Consider the following 18,337-nt stretch of genomic DNA (forward strand, 5'->3'; position numbering starts at 1 on the left):
AAGACCGCAGCTACAATATGAGTACCGTTTACATGTTTTATAACTTCTTATGCTCTTCTGTAGATCTTTTGCAACTTCATGATGTCATTAAGAAGCAAGTGTAGCCCATTGGATGTGCATCCTATTGCAGTGATATGTGGGTATTTATCCATTATGATCTCCCATGCTGCTTTCATGTTACTTGCATTGTCAGTCAGCATAACAAATACTTTACCACGCCCAATCGTCTGTAGGACTTCACATAGTTTTCTACTGATATATTCTGCAGTATGCCTGTTCTCTCTTGTTTCAATATTTCTGTAAAAACCTAGCTGAGGTGTTGTTATCACAAAGTTTATGATTCCTTCTCCCCACACTTTTGTCCATCCATCTGTAAGTACTGCAAGACACAGTGCTTCATTGATTTTTTTCCTTGCACAGATTGCATTACATGTTCACACAAGACACCTTGTTGGATCTGGTGGTGGCCACAGGAGATGACTTGGTGAGGGGGCTGCAGGTGTTCGACCACCTGGGTGACAGTGACCATCGCCTGCTGGAATTCACCATCCAGCACAAGGTGGCAAAGGCCTGCAGCAAGACAGCAGCCCTAGATTTCAGGAGGGCAAACTTCAATGAGCTAAGGAGAATAGTCAGGGAAGCACTGAGGTCCCAGAGGAGAGGGGAGCCAGGTGTCCAAGGAGAGTGGTCACTCCTTAAGTTGATGATCCTCCAAGCCTAAATGGAGGTAATCCCAATGCAGATCAAAGGGAGCAGGAGGGCACACAAGCCCCCATGGCTCACCAAAAGCATCTGGGAATGTCTCCTAGCTAAAAGGGAGGCGTACACCCAATGGAAAGGAGGGGATATCACCAGGGATGACTATACTGCAGTTGCTCGGGGATGTAGGAGGGCAGTCAGGAAGGCCAAGGCAGAGATGGAACTGGGACTAGCTTCCCTGATTAAGGACAATAAGAAGTCCTTCTTTAAATACATAGGGGGTAAAAAGAAGGTTCTGGGTAATATAGGGCCCCTGCAGGACACCTTAGGAAATTTGGTCGTCATACCAGACGACAAAGCCAACATGTTTAACGATTTCTTTGCCTCCATCTTCCTAAGCAGGGACCGGAACAGCCACCCCACTGCTGGGCCCCCTGGGCCAGGGGAGGCACACCTAGGCCAAGGGTTAGTGAGAAACTAGTTAGGGAACTTCTGGAGGGACTGGACATATTCAAGTCAGCCAGTCCAGACAATCTCCACCCTAGAGTACTAAAGGAATTGGCTGAGGTCATTGCAGAACCCCTGGCATGGCTTTATGAGCACTCGTGGTGCTCTGGTGTGGTGCCAGAGGACTGGAAGAGGGCCAACGTGGTTCCCATCTTCAAAAAGGGGAAGAAGGAGGACCCGGGAAACTATAGGCCAGTTAGTGTTACCTCAATCCTAGGCAAGCTGTTCGAGAAAATTATGCTGGCACACACCCATGAGGGGCCAGCAGGGGATTTCATGCTTAGGGGCAACCAGCACGGGTTCATCAGTGGCAGGTCCTGTCAAACCCACCTGGTGGCCTTCTGTGATCAGATCACCAAATCATTAGATGCAGGGGTAGCAGTGGACATAGTCTTCCTGGACTTTTGGAAGGCCTTCAACGCTGTCTCTCACCCTGTTCTCATTAAGGAACTGGGGGACTGTGGTGTTGACACCCACACAGTCAGTTGGGTCGCCAACTGGCTGGGGGGGTCGCACCCAGATAGTGGTGGTGGATGGATCATTTTCAGCCTGGAAGGACGTGGGCAGTGGGGTTCCACAGGGCTCGGTCCTCGGGCCTGCACTGTTCAACCCTTCATTAGTGACTTGGATGAGGGGGTAAAAAGCACCCTGTTCAAATTTGCTGATGACACTAAGATGTGGGGGGATGTGGGCATGCTAGAAGGGAGCAAAAGGCTACAGTCGGACCTAGACAGGTTACAAGGGTGGGTGGATGAGAATAGGATGGGATTCGACACCAACAAGTGCAAAGTGATGCACCTCGGGAGGAACAACCGGCACCATACCTGCAGGTTGGGGAACTCCCTTCTCGTCAGTACAGAGTCAGAAAAGGATCTTGGAGTCATCATTGACTCCAAGATGAACATGGGCCGGCAGTGTGGGGATGCACTCAGGAAGGCCAACCGTACCTTGTCATGCATCCACAGCTGCATCTCAAGCAGGTCCAAAGATGTGATCCTCCCCCTCTATGTGGCACTGGTCAGGCCACAGCTGGAGTACTGAGTCCAGTTCTGGGCACCGCACTTCAAGAGGGATGTGGACAACATGGAGAGGGTCCAGAGGAGGTCCACTCACATGATCGGGGGCAGCAGGGCAGGCCCTATGAACCTATTCAGCCTCCAGAAGAGAAGGCTGAGGGGGGATCTAGTGGCCTGTTACAAACTAGTCAGTGGGGATCAGCAGGCACTGAGGAAGTCCCTGTTCCCCCGAGCACTGCCAGGAGTGACCAGGAATAACGGTCACAAGCTGGCAGAGGGAAGATTTAAGCTAGATATCAGGAGGTGCTACTTCATGGTCAGGGCGGCTAGAACCAACTTCCAAGCGAAGTGGTGCTGGCTCCTACCCTGGGGGTGTTTAAGAGGAGGTTAGATGAACACCTTGCTGGGGTTGTTTGACCCCAGTAATCTTTCCTGCCATGGCAGGGGGTCGGACTAGATGATCTGCTCAGGTCCCTTCCGACCCTAGAAACTATGAAACTATATTCTGACTCTAAAAGAAGCTTGCTGAAAGATTGTCTGCTGGGCAAATGATATGATGGTCTTAGTAAATTGAAAGCTTCCTGCCAGTATGTATTTTCAGTTATTAACAATGGCATCTCAGAAGAATATATTGTTCTTGCAAGAGCTTGGTCAATTTTCCTGATCTTCAGGTGTCAACTTGTCTACAAATGAAGCTATTGCAAGTCTTTTGTATACAGTTGGTTGCAATATTTGGTTACTTGAGGATCTTGATTAGGCAACCCTTTGTGATGCTGCTGTTAAGAAGCAGCAGCAGCAGCAGGCCTTCTGGATCAAGAATGTTGGAAAGAGGTACTTGCACCTTCATCATCATGGATGCAAGTGAGGAGGAGGTAGACCATGAAGGATTTTTTTAATGTCTCTAGGGCACTTCTTACATACAAAGATGTGTTTGGTCATCCTAGTAGCATTTGGAAATGTATATTTCATTTGACAGTATTTACAATCACATTTTTTTCTCAGAATAACTCACAGTGTGGAAATGTTTCCATATGTTAGAAATTGGTTGTTCCACTTTGCTGATGAAGAAAAAAGAAAAATGTAATTTAGTGGCTAGTTTGCATATATAAACACCAAGCTACAGCATGTACAAATTTAGTAATGGATGGAGGAGAGGCCTCCTCAAAGTTAGCTGTGAACAACTTCCCTGCCCTGCAGGCCTCACCTGACTGCTAAAGTTGGGCAATTTGTCACAAAACATCAGATTAATAGTGTGATGTTTCTGCTTATTTTTGCTTATTAGACCTGTACCCGTCTAGTCTCGAGCATCCGGTCACGCGCCACGTGGCCCCGGATGCTCGGGATTGTCCGCCAGTCCGTCCCTGTGGTCCTGCCGAGTAGGTGTCTCTTCCCCGGATAGTCTCTCTCCCAATCTCACCTGCCACAACTTTGTATCTTACCCCAGTGGTGGGTGGGTCTGACTATTGGCGGCTCTCGCGTATGGGACTGCTGGATGACGATCTTCTGCAAGGCTCCACCTCCCCTCTATCTCGCCCTTACACCCCGTCTTGATGAGTCCTGATGTCCTTCAGCCAAGTCCCCGACAGTTGAGGCTTCACACCTGTTTTCAGAAGCGGGCTATAGGGCAGCCGGGACAAACCCAAACTCCACCCACCATGCCTCATGGCCATCTAGCCTTTCCTGTAACTGTAACCCCCTTTGGGTTTAAACAACACTCGGGCTCCTCACCTAGCAACCCCTCCCAAAGTGGAAAATGAAAAAAGAAAAAAAAAATACCAACAACAGAGAAATGCAAACGTACTAAGGGAGGCCCTCTTCCCCCTCTTCTGACTGCTCCCACAGCCTGCCCTACAACAACAGGCCCAGGTCCCTAAGGCCCCTAGCAAACCCTAAACTTGGTCCGAGTTAGCCTGCTGGCTACAGCGTCCTCCTCTCCACTCTGCCCAGTCTGTGTGTTCGCTGGACCCTCGATGGTCGCTCTTGGCACATCCTCCCCACATCTCCTGGTGGGCGGTTCTATACTGTTGGGGCCTGTCTTCCGCCACCCTTCCCGCTGCTCGTACCCTTTGGTCCCCACCTGGGGCACCTCCTTGAGCCCTCCCGAGCCTTCTGTGGTCCCACCTGATCTGGCGTTTTGGCTTCTGCTGGCTCTTCCAACTCTTTGGTAACCCCGGACTTCAAACTCCTCCAGCTTTTCCCGGCCCCCTGGTCCTGGTTCCCGGTCTGGATGAGGTGCCTCTGCTCCCTCATGCCCTGCGTTGCTACCAGCGGCGTCTTCCCCATGGTGGACTTTACTGCATCTTCCCGTGCTGCGGGAGGCAGTTTCCCACACTTCTCCCTCTTGTGGGGGCTCCAGGTGAGACTTCCCGACTGGTGCTCCTGCGGGTCTCTCCCAGTAAGTCCATATGTAAGTTGCCATTGTATGACTGTGGTAAAAAGAAAAAAAAGAGGAAATAACACCTCCCAACTAATAACATCGAAAAATATTCAATCGATTTGAATATTCAAGATGCAGCAGGCAAGAGAAACCCTAAATACATTTTTTTTTTTTGTGTGTGTGTCCTGGGAAGGGACACTAGCAGCAGGATACATTCATTCCTGTAGAGATTAGAAACAAGCAATGTATTACTTTTACCCTGCAAAGTAGTTGTCCCCTTTTAGATCACTGCCACTGCAGCCGATGTTCCTGTGCTGCTTGGAGTCCTTCCTGGGAGACTAAATTTCTTCTCCATTCTATCTGGACTCAAATAAGCTTGACCAATCTACCTACAGCTCAGAGAGAGGATCCTCCAGTGTCTCCTTCACCCCAGCAGGCTTCTTTGCTTTTCCTTTCATCTCCCAATACTCTCTCAGCCCACCCCGCTGCTGCTCTCTTGGCACTCCTGTCTTACAGAGACAGCTGCTCTGAAAGCAGCGTTCTCCATGTTTTGCCACTTCTGCCGCTCTTGCATCTTCACAAATAGGAATTCAATTATGAATTACGTAGGTTATGAAAATTACTAATGCAACTAAAATATAGTTTAATATACTGAATCTAGATATATTTAAATTCTTACCTTTCAAGAAAGAAGTATACTTCCTTTCAGCTCTTTGTGCTGCTTCTGTGGATCTCAAGGTCACAGGGCCAGGAGGAGGGAGGTTCCTTCCATCTCCAAAACTTTTAGACTTGCTCTGTCTCTCCTCCTGAGGCTTTTGAGCAAGCACAGCAATACATTGCTTGTTTCTAATTTTTACAGGAATGAATGGATGCTGCTGCTAGTGTCCATTCCCAGTCCTTTGAGGCCTAGTCAGGAGGACAGGAACAGATCCACCAACCTCTAGATCAAAAGTCAACAATAGAGGAAGTCCACAAGCAAAGAAGGCACTGAATCCTTTTTCCTTCTCTTGTGAAATGACAGTGCCCCCTGGGGACAGAAATGGATCTTGCTCTTGCATTTGAGAGTTGTGCTGTACCGCTTGTCCTTGGTGGACAGGAATTGTAATGATCTGATACTGTAGATAGTCTTACATAAAAGTCTATTACCTAGTTATTAGAAAACATTTTTCGGGAGTAAAGACTAGCAATATATGAACCCCTTGTCTTAAACATTTTATTCATCATTCAAAAGAGGGTTTTTTTTAATTTCTCCAAAAATTTTCAATTTTTCCAGTTTTCAGAAAAAAAACACAAAAAAAAAGTCGTCAGAAAAAAGGGGGGGGAAATGAGTTTTTTTCCTAATTTTGGGGTTTTTTTTTCCAGGCCTTCACATCTCTATTCCCATTACTATGCTTGCCCCACATAGGCCATGTGTTTTATAGTCTTGCCCAGTGTTGGCTTCATTTAACCAGCTTCATAATTATTAATCACATGCTGCTTTTGGCAGCAGTTTAGTGATAGGCAGTGTATTTTGTGAGGTTTCCTTGTATGCAAATGTTAAATGATGGTTTTTTTCCTCGTGTTGATTGGGGGAAAACTTCATGTTATGTTTGAGTAAATACAGTACTTGTTCCACCCATAGAGGTAGAAAGCAGGTGGATATACTGTATAGCTCTGTCCTCTGGTGTAGCCTTGCTCTGTCCATGAATACATGTGGATGCTGCCCAATATTAATCTAGTTTCTTTAAACCTCTGTTAGTTAAGTAAATTTCTTTTTTCTCCCATAATATCTAGAGAGTTGCTAATGAAAACATGTCAGTATAACTTAATGAACCTGAGGATAAAAGGAGTTAAGTTTCTACAATTCATCAATATACAGCTCATTGAGGTGCCACTGTATTTACAGGAAAAAAAGATTGTCTATCTTCCTGTTTCTAGGCAAAAAAGTAGAAAAGCGTGCTGAAACAGGCGAGAGAGTCCCATGTTGCAACAAGAAAAAATTACTACTTCAGTTTGACTGTTTGCCATATCAACTTAGTAGCAAAAATGCTCTGAATCGCAAATAAGAAGCTTTTCTATTAACCGTGTAACCTTAAACTTATCTGAACTCCACCCAAGTAAATGTCTTCAAAGGAATTTCTGAAAGGTATTTTACTGTGTGAATTGTGATTTTTAATTCTTTTTTTTCCCCCCTATTCTCATTTCTAGCCCAGGTAATGCCCTTATCATGTGTGACATGTACTATAAGCATTTGCAGTTGATATTTATTCAAGTCAGAGTCATGGAATATTTTAGCAAAGCAAGGCTGTTCTTTGTGACCTAGGTTGTATAACTTCATAAATGAAAGAAATATTATCTAACTAGAATGTTCCATTTATTCAAATATGTATTTCAAATCAGTTTTAAGTAATATTTCATTGATGTTAAAAAGGAAACACAGAATAAATAGTAAGGGTTTTACTGTAAGGGTGCTGGTAGGGCCAATTATGATTAACATTGCCCTGTACTTCCGTTTCAGTTGCTTGTGATTTTCTGCAAAATTTTTAGCATTTGGGGCTGAAATTTTCTGTCTGATGTCTGCCTCTGGTTCAGTTTTGGTTCTGTTTCATTTTTAATTTTCAGATGAGGAGGTTGAGGTTTTTTCCAAGAAAAAGATCAAGAGGAAGAAGATTGTTTTGTATATTCTTACAGCCATTTGGAAACTTTAAGCATTGGTATTTTTTTTACAACAGTTTCTTGAAATTTGATAGAGGGAGTAGATTGCTTGAGTGTTGGCTGCATGTCCTCTGACCCCTGTGTGAAGATTTTGTCAGTTTATAAGTCTTTGAAAGTTGTCACTTCATGTGACAACTAAAGAGTTGCCAGAGTTTAGCAACTAAAATCTGATGAGGTTTGATCTAAATTCTTTGATCTAAATATATTGCAACCTAGGAAAACAGCAGTTGAGCAGACCCTCTCCCTGTTGACACAAGCATTATTTGCATGATCACATATATGACCAAGTAAGGTGTACAACAAGTGAAGCAGCTGATCATGAAAAGAGATGTGATGCTCAATAGATAGAGTTGAATTTAATACTGGGGTCTGGAGTCTCTCAGAGTTCTCATGTAGTGTTGGGCAAGTTTGTTTAAACCAAAATTTTCTGGTGGCTATTAATTTGATATTCTTAACTTTCTAGGCCCCATTTTGAAATACTTGGGGTTGGATTTGCAGAAGTGTTGAGTACTCGGCCTCTGGGCTCTGCAGCTGTGTGAAAGGGGCTCCAGACAAATTTTGAGCCAAGCCAACTTCTGAGCTCAATACTTGTGGCACTCCAAGGAGGAAATGCAGTGACATGCAAGTGACCTCAGGGGCAGCGGGTCAGGAGTGAGGGACACCAACAGGCCTGGGGGTAGGAGTCTTTGGGTTGGAAGTGAGGGGCACTGCAGGGCCAGGGGGCTGCAGGCCCAGAGTGAGGGGCACCAGCTGGGGGGGTGTGGATTGGATGTAAGGGGCAATGGCATGAGCAGGGCTCTGGCATATCAGGGCCGCTCAGTGCCGCAAAGCAACAGGGAGGGCAGCTGCAGCCGGACCCACATGGCTGTAGGGGAAGGGGGAGCTTTGATTTTCTTTGATTAAAAAAAAATCAAAATCAAGTGTCAAATTATATAGGTATCTGAAATTTATTTTTTTTTGATGATTGAAGCACTGGTAGACTTCTGAATTGCTTTAAAATTGTAAATATATCTATAAAACATTATGTTCAACTGATACCTGTATATCTAGCGGTGTTTCATTTTAATTATGGAAAACGCAGATTCTGGGGAGAAGAGATTTCAATCGGAGAATTTTAAATTTTTAAATAGAGAAAATCAGGACCCTGGTGATCATCCTACAATTAGCCAGTACACCCCTAAGATCTATCTACATTTATGTAAACCCAGAGCCCCATTTTTGCCCCCCACTGTTGTCGTTGCAAAGGGGACAACTCTGAGGGGAGCAAGCACTTGCAGGCTGGGTCCTTTAATTTTCAGCATCCATTTACATTCTGAACTGTTTTCATCATGCTGAATTCCATGCAGATGCCACACTTGTCTGCTGTATTCATTAGGCCCTGACTTGATTTACAATATGTGATTCTTCTGCAATGGTGGCAGGCTTCCTCCCCTTCCCCCGCCCTGCCCAACCGCCCTGGCTGTTTAGCTGGCTCCTCTAAGTACTTTTTCCCTTTTAATTTCTGTAGTATCTCACACAGTCTGAGAGAAACATCTTCTGTGTTACACTGAAAGAAACACTAGCCTGCCTATCCTAAGCTAAATATGCCACAGCACATGATAGGGCATGTGCTGTATCATACACCTTAGGTGTGTTACAAGATACAAAGCCAATGTGTAGGTGCTGAAAATAGTCTGAAGTGTTGTTAATGGGGTATAATATATATATCCCTAAGTGCGTTATTGATTTCGTAACTTTTTTACCTAGTTTTGAAAGGTTGAGTTTTTCTGTGGGGCATAGGGAAAATGTTATTTGGATGATGATTTGTTTACAGTACTTAAAGCATTTTAAATTGAGGAAGGAATTGCTATTGAAGCTTTAAACATCTGTCAGCAAAAATATATCCTCTGTTATACTTGTACAACCCCGCTGGCTTTAATGAATCTATAGTAGTGCATAAGAGATTTTGGGCAGAATTTGTACTTCACTTTTATGGATGTTTTTCTTCTCAGGTAGTCAGTGCAGAGCCTTTTGAGATTTATGGTGATTTACAACTTACCTGTAATGTGGTTGGACTTCAGAACTGTGCACCACGCAAGTTAAAAGGATCAACAGTTCTGTCTCTACCTATCTGCATTTAACATTACATAAAAGAAAAATAGATGCACGTTTTTTTTTTGTAACACCTGGAAAACCATGTGGCAGAAATATATGGGTTTCCAGTTTTTTTGATTCTGTGTCCAGAAAGAATACAGTGCAAAGAGCAGGCCCATCTGAATTAAATGGTAATGATCATGCAGTTTAGAAATTAGTGATGAACTATTTACAGTTCTTTATTTTATGTTTACAATAAATTTGCTCTTAGGAAAATTCAATATTTTTAGAGGTTACGTCTAAGGAAAATGTAAATCTGCTAGCTAAGTACTTCTACTTCATTTCTAGATTTGGTAACTCTCACCACGATTTCCTCCTATTGAACCTTTCTATCCAACCCTACAGTTTCAGCTTTTGGCTGAGCAGACAACAGCTACTAATAGTTCAGCTGTGAAGGGATTAAAAGTATAGCTTTTGCCTGAGCAGGCAAGAGAATGAGCAAGTTGAAGATTAGGCTCTGTTCCTGCTCTATGCAGCCATCGCTCTGGAAGAATCTTTTTCTTCCTCATTCTGGTTTTTCAAAAACAAGGTGTGTGTCTTATTTGGGAGCATATGATATGTGAAAAAATATGGTTTTTGAGGACTCATCAGATCCCTCTTTAAACTCTTCTTTTGCAGCCAATGTCAATCTTCCAACTTTTCATGTTAAGTTTTGTTTCCTAGACCACTGATAATCTTTGTTGGTTTGGAGTAGACACCTGTTTGCAGAAGTTACGGGTCTTTCTGGAGGGGACAGCAGAGAGTCTGAGGGCTGAGAGTCCTTTCCTTTTCCTTCCTCTAATCTCTCTTCTCTGCTTTGAGGGCAAGGCACTTTACCTTGAAATGGGCTGCCATTTGGTTGTGGCTGCAATGCCACTGGAGTTAGTTAGCAACCAGCTCCTCCTAGCTTTTGATGCTAGCATCTCTTTTTTTTGAGGTACTAGCCAATTGCCCATCGGGAATGGGGGTGGGAGGAGGAGGGGGACAGAGTGCTGCCACCCACCACTTCATGCTGCCACCTTCTCTGAGGAGCAGGCGGGGTGGGGAAGCCTGCCCCACTGTCCCCTCCACTCCCCTCAGCCAGCACCCTCTGCCGCCGCCAACTCCAGGAAGCCGGGTCAGGGGGAAAGGGGAAGAGGCCAGCACCATTAGCTTCGTCCCCCCACTCCATCCCTGCCATCATGGCGGCACGCCGCCACACCACTACCACCGTCTCCTGTCCGGATAGCACTTGGAGCACTCTAATTGTTTGTTTCATTAAGCATTGCGATTGGTTGTCATTGCAGCCAATCAGGGTTCAAATAAAGTGTTGCAGACAGACAGACAAAGACTTTTATTATATTAGAATGCCTTCATTGTGTCCTTGTAGCACTTCCTCTAGCTGTCATGATATCTCAACCTCAACTATACTGGGAGTAGAGCATCCTCATGCAATGCCTGGTCCAGTGAAGTTGGTGCTTAAGGATCACTGACTCAGTGCCAGTAACAATGGCTTCAGCAAAGATACTGGCATTTATGTGGCAATCCTCACATTTGATTCGGAGAATTTTCCAGAGGCATCACTGGTGATACCTCTCCAGACTCTTGATAGGCATATGCTACCACCAAAGCAGCAACAAACACTGCACTGAGAATACGTGGCAAGTGCTTTCGAAACATTTCATGTACATTGGGTTGAACCTTCTCCAGAGCTTGTGTGCGCCTCCCCTTTTAGGTATGCCATAAAGTCAGGAATCACCAGCCACTCTGGATGGATGGTGTAAGAGACAAAGTACATCCTGTATTTCCATTGGTAAAGTCCTTTGCAGCACAGTTGAAGGTTCAGAATTCAAACCTAGATCTTGATGCAAGCTGAGGGCTGCTTACACATGTACACAATTTATTTTTCTTTTAAAATAGAAAAAGGAAGAAATAGCATATAATCCAAATACTGTAAGAGAGAGGTTTTAAATGTGAATACTTGAAAATCATGAAAGCATGAAATTCCATGTTATGTATTTGCAGTAACTAACTTAGTTTATTTCTTATGAAGTAGGCTGCAGCCTATGAAAGCTTATGCCTCGCTGAGGTAGTCCATAAGGTGCCACCTTTGCCCAGCCTTCTGCTTAACTTCATCCTAAAATGGCTAACTACCTCTGTCTTATTTGAGTGGTAGAGAGTTTTTATACCAATCACAGACTGATTTGGTTGTGTCTTGGGCGCTCATCAATTTTTGATTTGCCAGTATGTTCAGTTTTCAGTGTGGAAATGTAAGCTTTTTATGGGGGTGTGCATCACCGCATCAAAACTTGGGATCCAAGTGAACATTAAGAAAACTGTCTGTTTATTCCCTGGGGAAATGCCTTCAGAGCTAACTTTTTTATTTAGCATGTCTTCCTAGATTAAGTCGTTTAGTTTAGATTGGCCTGAGGCAAAACGTTTCAGGATATTTTAGAAGTTCCTGGTGTCTAATTAACCTCATGAAAACAGTACTAAATTTCAAACTGTGCTTCCCTATCAATAAACTGTAAGATCTTTGCTGCTTTTATAAAACTCATTCTCAATGTCCCTCATGTAACAATGGTAACTGTCATTAACTTTTATGGTACAAGACAAATGCTGGCTTTGCAAATGTAAGGAAGGCTGGTAGTTAGTATATTTAAAAATAAAAAGCTGTACACAATCTTACATGATCTTTCCATCCTAACAAACAACAAAACTGCCTGTAAGGTGCACTGACGCCCACTAGTTTGATGAAAAATGGGAATGTCCAGGCAAGCGAGGTAGTGAGATGGGGATACTACAGATCTTAGTATCATGTCCTTGTCTTTGTTCAGTCTTAGAAACTTCTTCAAGAATGCTTTTGTGGGAATGAGTTTGTGTAGCTCTGGAGGAGAGAGCAGGGAGGATGGTCACTTTTTATAGATTTCATAGACATTAGGGCTGGAAGGGACCTTGGAAGACCATCGAGTTCAGCCCCCCCACCCAAAGGGCAGGAAGTCAGCTGGGGTCATAAAATCCTAGCAAGATAAGCATCCAATTTACTCTTGAAGGTATTCAATGTAGGTGCTTGAACCACCGCCGATGGCAGGCTGTTCCAGACCTTGGGGGCTCAGAGAGTAAAGAAATTCTTCCTTATGTCCAGCCTGAAACGGTCTTGCAGGAGTTTGTGACCGTTCGACCTCGTCATCCCTTGGGGCGCTCTGGTGAACAAACGTTCCCCCAGGTATGACCTATTCCCCCTATAAGCCTGACTGACTTTTCAGTAACAGAATTCTTAGAGTGATAATAGAGTTAGTATTAATTCAAACTTTTATTTAGTCTCTGGTGGTGGTTCTGGTGACAACGGTTAGCAGGAAAGTCTTTGGTCCCCAGGCTCTTAAACTTGATGGTGAGGAACAAGAGGAGGACTTGGAGACACAAGTTGCCTGTAAATCATATTAATAGCTGAAGCTTTCAGAGAATATCTGGGGAGTCAGGAACAACTCCCAGCTAAACACAACACTTTCTGAACTTGCAAGAAAGAATGCATTGAAATCTGTGGGAAGATGAACTCAGTTTCCTAACCCCCGACCAGGAGCTGCTTGCCTGAAAATTGAGGAGAAGGTGAAAGTAACTACATGGCTGATCCAAGATTTACTAAGGGTCCGTGGGGGGAGTGCAGCAGAGACTTCCCCTCAGATCATGGGGAGGACAGGGGTGAGATGTGGCTGGAGCCCTTGGGTTGGCAGGAGACACTGGGATGTCAGGTGGATAACTTTTTTTCTACCTGCTAACACCATTCCCTTGTCTCTGACAGACCTGGGGGTAGGGGAGGGGTGCAGAGACACTTCTGCCCTGCTCCAGCCATGGATTAGGAGAGAGGCTGTGTGGGAAGGTGGGCTCTGCAGGGAACAGCAGCAGTGGCAGGCAAGTTCCTCCTTCCAGTCCCTATCCTCTGCCCTCCTTCTCTGTTCCCACCCTCACACCGCCCCTCCCTGCTATCTGGGTGCAGGAACTGGAAAGAGAAATCTGTGCGCTACCACTGCTGCCCCTGGCCAAACCCAGCTTCCCACACAGCTACTTTCCCAGCCCCCTGGAGCAGTGCAAGGCAGGAACAGGTCAGGAATGGCTCTGGAGCTCCATCCTGTATTTGCATCAACCAGGGATGTTGCAGTGGTACATAGGTTTCTCCTTTCAGTGCCTGCTGCTGGCCATCAGGGGACACCTGTGGGTGAGGGTCAGGCAAACAGCATGTACCAGAAGGAGGAACCTGTGCACCACTGCTGCTGTTTCCTGCCAAGCCTCATGTCCAGCACATTCACAGCCCAGCCCATGGCTGGAATGGAACAGGAGCTGCACTAAGTCTCCTTCCACAACCAGATCAGCTAAGGGGTATGTCTCCATTGCTCCCCACCACCCCGATCCCTTCCTGGGCATTAGTAGGAAATAAGAAATTTGTAACATGTGACTGTTAAATATGAAGTACATAAATTTAAGTAACCTTTGTGATTTGCTCTTCTTCTAGTGTTAACACATGATAGCCCTATTTCTAGTTCTGCTATTGATGTGTATCTGCTTTTCAGTGCAACTTGCTTATTAATTTAACTTTTTTGGAGAATGTTGACTTCACACAGCAGCACGTTTCATCCAATCTGTTGAACCTTCTCTGGTGCTTTCCAAGTGTGTTTCCATTTGGGATTTAATTGCAAAAGGAAGTTTGTGCAGAAACACTAAGGCATTATCTGTATACTGAGCAAAATGTGACACAAAGAAGCAATTTTTATCACTCTGATGAATGTGCATTACATTGGCAATACTGCCCACAAGATCTTGGCTCCGAAACCATTCTACTTTAGTGATAATAGTTATCCATTAAAAAAGAATGATTTAACATCTGAATACAGCGATATGTTATCAAAGTCCTTTAAGATGACTTAAGACTCACCAGAGTGATTTTGCTGTATGAGCCAGCGTGGGAAGGCAGCTCCCTTAGGATATGTTTGTACTACAGTCACTGTTGTCGCTAGCTTGTGACTAGCCATGGCAGTAGGGAATTCGGTGCACATTGCAAAACTCACCTGACAAGTTGAGTAAATACTTGGGTAGTTAACCCATGCTGAACTCCATTCAGCCATGGCTGTATCTCTTAACAGTAACTGAGCTAGATATTTTGGAGCTAGCTTGGGTATAGCTAGTGTAGAGCGCATGTCTGCTGCTGTGTTCATCTTGAGATGTTTATGTAATTGTGAATGACATGGGAAGTTTGAGACATTCCATGATAGCATGTTCTCTGGACTTTTGAAAAAAGTATAAGATTTCTTGGCATAAGTCTTACTGAAATAGTCAGTTTGCTTTAGGTTAAGTGACTATTGTCCATTATAAGAGCTAGATACCAGTATGTTGTGATGCAATAGGATCAGAGCAGACCAAATTGCATTCAGATGCAACCAGAAACGTAAGTTTTTGTCAGATGAATGGAAGGAGTAGCTTTGTAGGCTGAGGCAGAGAAAGCAAATAAAGAACAAACCTGATCATTTTGTGGGTCTGCAAATATATGGAGTTCACTGAACATAGAAGAATGTGAGCTGGAGTGAAGAGCCTGGATGCACATACAGGGCACAACAAAATCCTTATTTTCTTTAAAAGAAAAACAATAATAAAACGCAAGGGATAAACTTGTTCAGACACTGCTACCAGGTTATTTTTGGTTATTCTTGAAAAGTCAGAAAAATGCATACTACATTTATTTACAATAATATCTACACTATTTTCCCTTTTTAACCATTCATTCTCATATGTTAGCTTTACTAACGAGGAAACTAAATGGTGATCAGCAACTCTAGTCATTCAGGTCCAGTTCTTGCAGAGGAATATACTTAAGTTAACCTCTGTGCCCACCCACAACTCCAAAAGGCAGAAGACTCTGCAGATTACTTTGCAGGATTAGACCCTAAATGAATGAGGCAAGTGATGATTCTAATTGTCATTCCATAATGAAGGTGGTCCTTTTTTTGTATTAGATATGCAGACCACAAGAGAGTTTGTACCCTATTTTCCAATTATGTTCTGAAATAACATACCCCAATGCATAAGTATAGGTAGATCTTGAGGATTTGGGAGTATGCTGTGCATTGTAGGCACCCAAGTCTGGTGAGGTTGAAATAGCATATAATTTCCCAAGCAGGGTTGTGTCAAAACTTAGGTCACTTGTGAAATGAACACAAAAATACACAAGGCAAGAGCTAATGTTGTATGGTTTACTTTGGGTGTCTAATATAAATATGTTTATATGTGTTTAAAAGATTGAAAGCATTGCAGTAATACTGTAATAAATGTGTACCTGTGTTTGGTGTTTAAACTTAAATGGGTGAATATCCATCAATATTTCTTTCATTTGCAGGAATATTTTTGAAATTCTAATCCTCATATATAGAGTCAAGATTATATTATCTATCATTTAAGGTGAGTATAAGGACAAGCATTAGTATTTTATGATCGATTCTTCCTCTGTTCTGGAAAGCGTTGAAGTTTTGATTAGAGTTAAAATATGTTGCATGTTTACAGAAAGCCTGAAATCTTAATATGTGAACCTATCAGGTTTTAATTATTTGTACCATTAGAACATCTAATTTTGCTTAAGAATACGCAAATGTACCATTAAATCTGTTTTTTAAGATTTTTTTCCAGTTTAATGTCTGAATCCAAATTCATAAAGAGTTGGAAAAATGAGATGTCTGAGCTATAGGATTCACAGGGATTTCATATGAAGCCTATTTAATCAGGATAACACTGTTATTAATATTCATAAAGTCAGCTGGAACACAAATGACAGACTATGGGGCCTAAAAATTTTTACTTGTGAGTTTATTAAAAGCAGCTTAAAAAATTAATGGAATTTAAGTAAAGTTGGTGAAAATGAAAATCTTATGTTAGCAGAAAAAATCTTTATTAGAACTTTCTTTAAGACCATCTTGCATTGATATCTTTGACAGATTTCATTGGCACTTAAAGAAGAAAGATGCATGAATGGTCATTTAAAAGGATTTAAACACATTGGCACATTAATTTTTACATGAATAATAAGTAGCTTCCAAAAGCAATTAACTTACAGTGTACAAGATTTGAATAGAAAAATAAGATGGTGACATAAAAGGGCAAAGAAAATGTGCTGTACATTTTAAACTTAGTAATATGACTTCTTAAAATTATTTGATTTATTTCAGCATTACAGTATATGTAATATCTATGTAGAGGTTTATCTACAACTTCTGTTTCTTTTGAAGGGCAGAACGATTGGGAGAATGCACATAATTTGCTGCTAAAAATTTTATTGATAAAGAACTCAAATTATTTAGCAGATTGCCATATACTTGTGAATATACCTTTTGTAAAGAATTTTTATAAAATAATCATATACTTATGTTTGCAGATACTTGTTACTGATTTTCATATAATTATAACCTGAAACCATTATGTTTTGCTCCTGTGGGGAGGTAGAGGGAACAAGTAGTATGGAACCTTTTAACTTTGTGACAAATTATTACATTTTATATTCTGATACACAAGTCACCTCACATTTTAAGTTTAAAAAGGTTCATTTTTGTATGGTTTTGTGTATGATATGTCATCAGTATAGACAGTTTATAGCCTTCCTTGCATGATTTACAGAATGTAATTGTAGTAGGACGATGTTTTAATAGCAAAACTGTGAGTGTAATCAACTTCACAGATTGCATCAGTGGATTCTGAATAAGGTTTTAAATGCATTATATTTGAAGTATGTACTTCAACTCTGATCATCTTTTTTGGTATTCATTTTGTTTTTCCTCTTTAAAAATTGTCTTGACCCAAGGATTTACTGTGTGTTTTTGAAATTTTATTTTGAATAACTGAAATGTGATGTTAGGCATTCCTTTTTATATAAAACATTTCAGTAATGATTCCCTATGATCAATCCATTTTAAAACTTTCATTTAATCTGAAGGGAATTGATTATAGAACAGTTATTTTTGTATTTGTCAAGTGATCTCTTTCCAGAGAACCTTTAATGACTACAACTAACATCTAAATGTGTTGTTGACGTTTGAGTTGCTTTAATGCTGCCACAGTGCTCTAGCATTGCAATTAATTTTGTCACTCAGAAAATAACTTAATCGAAACAGATTTCCTGACCAGTTTACTAAGTATAAGCTCTAAGCTTATTAGGTTTTGTGCTTTTTTTATGAAGAAGCCATGGTACTTAGCTGAGAAATGCAATGTTTTAAAAGTACTATTTCATTTGTTGGTAACATAAGGAAGAAAGGAGGATAGGAGGAGAGCGAGGAACTTGGCAATTTTAAAATGTTGTGTAAGTTTACTGTTATTAGTAAGTCTCTCTATATGGTTCAACTGCTATATTTAATTTTTCTGTGTATGTAAGATAAACCCAGCAATTGTCAATTGTGTTTATATATATATATATATCTTCTAAAATAAGACTTTATTTTAACTCTGATTTAGTTATGTCATTCTCCGGGTTGTGAAGTGTATTATACAATCTATATGCACTATTGTCTCCAGGAGAGGGCAGCATTTTACTACATCAAGTACATAAAAGAACATGCCCTGCTTAGACTGTCAATGTTTCTTGTAATTACTCCCAGTATATTTGTTGCTTGCTTATGAATTAACTTGCATTTATGGAACTAAATCATTCCAATCATTTAATTACACCTGAGGAGCTGAACTATAATTGCTTGCTTCCAACTAGGATCTGATATGGCTTGAGCAGTATTAATTTGGTGTTTACTTTTCTGAGTGCTAAAAGCATTAAAATGATTGTGCAATGGGATTACATTTTACTAATTGCTGGCATTCATTAGCTGGGTAAATGGCGAGGAAGAATGACTGTATATTGTGGAGGGATAAAATTATGGTTTTAAATAGTATATTACTAGGCACATTAAGGCCCTAAGACATGTTTTAAAATACT

The 18,337-nt window shown here is 42.1% G+C and overlaps 1 protein-coding gene across 5 annotated transcripts in view; it reads left to right on the forward strand.

Annotated features, from left to right (window-relative positions):
• Positions 1–18,337, forward strand: part of MIPOL1 (mirror-image polydactyly 1) — a 346,213-nt gene that overhangs the window by 53,073 nt on the left and 274,803 nt on the right. For 4 of the 5 annotated variants that reach the window (XM_090033637.1, XM_090033631.1, XM_090033632.1 and 1 more), the window contains exon 2: positions 15,767–15,828. The exons of the other annotated variant lie outside the window; for it this stretch is intronic. The gene's annotated coding sequence lies outside the window, so the exon portion shown is untranslated. The remainder of the gene's footprint in view (positions 1–15,766; positions 15,829–18,337) is intronic. 5 annotated transcript variants of the gene reach the window in all.

Source organism: Crocodylus siamensis, chromosome 2 (assembly GCF_052110815.1).
Source record: "Crocodylus siamensis isolate JL-2025a chromosome 2, ASM5211081v1, whole genome shotgun sequence".
NCBI lineage: Eukaryota > Metazoa > Chordata > Crocodylia > Crocodylidae > Crocodylus > Crocodylus siamensis.